Raw genomic sequence first — 897 nt, 5'->3', positions numbered from 1 at the left:
AGAAGCAGCAGTTGAGCACAGAGCTATTGGAGCCTGTTACTCTGGAACAGGAGGAGGACATCTATTTTCACAAAACTTGGGTTAGGCGACAGTCACTCAACTGCTCAAAACTGGGACACAGGAACAGGAGGGAGTCACTCAACCGCTCGAGACTGGGACATAGTAACAGGAGGCAGTTATTCAACTGGTCGAGACTGGGACATAGGAACAGGAGGCAGTTATTCAACTGGTCGAGACTGGGACACAGGAACAGGAGGCAGTTATTCAACTGGTCGAGACTGGGACGCAGGAACAGAAAGCAGTCATTCAACTGCTCGAGACAGGGAAACAGGGTCCAATCACAAGAATGAAAACAAATAATAAAGATATTGCCAGATGTTTAGCTCTCTCATATTCGCAATCCAACTCACATAACCACTCTATCCATTATATGTTCACGATGGAACACTGTGTAGATCCGGCTAGCGTACTGCTGAATGCAACCCAGCAATATCCAGAATGGAACTCTGCGCAGCCCACACCAATGCTCGATCTATAATCATGGGCTAAATGTCCAGCGTGGGGAGCTGTGCAGACCGCACTGGTTAATTCATATATAAACCCAGACTGTTGCATTGTTCGGTAACACTGTGTTAGATTGCAGCCCAGTGTGGGGAAATTTGCAAACAATGCTGAAAGTGACAGGATGTGCAGCTCCCATCCATTTACAGCTCCATATCTCCACTGTGCCTTGACAAGGGGTGCCATGATGTGAAAATCACTGCGATGGAGAGATGTAAATGGTAACAGTTTAAATACCAATAGTACTGATTAAGGCGAGTATCACACCAGTATTTAAAGTTGAAATGACTGAGATAATATCCAATGAGGTTTGGTGAATGGTGCAAAGTAGTTAGA

The sequence above is a fragment of the Hemiscyllium ocellatum genome, unplaced genomic scaffold, assembly GCF_020745735.1.
Source record: "Hemiscyllium ocellatum isolate sHemOce1 unplaced genomic scaffold, sHemOce1.pat.X.cur. scaffold_118_pat_ctg1, whole genome shotgun sequence".
Lineage (NCBI taxonomy): Eukaryota > Metazoa > Chordata > Chondrichthyes > Orectolobiformes > Hemiscylliidae > Hemiscyllium > Hemiscyllium ocellatum.
Note: the sequence above shows the minus strand (reverse complement) of the source record.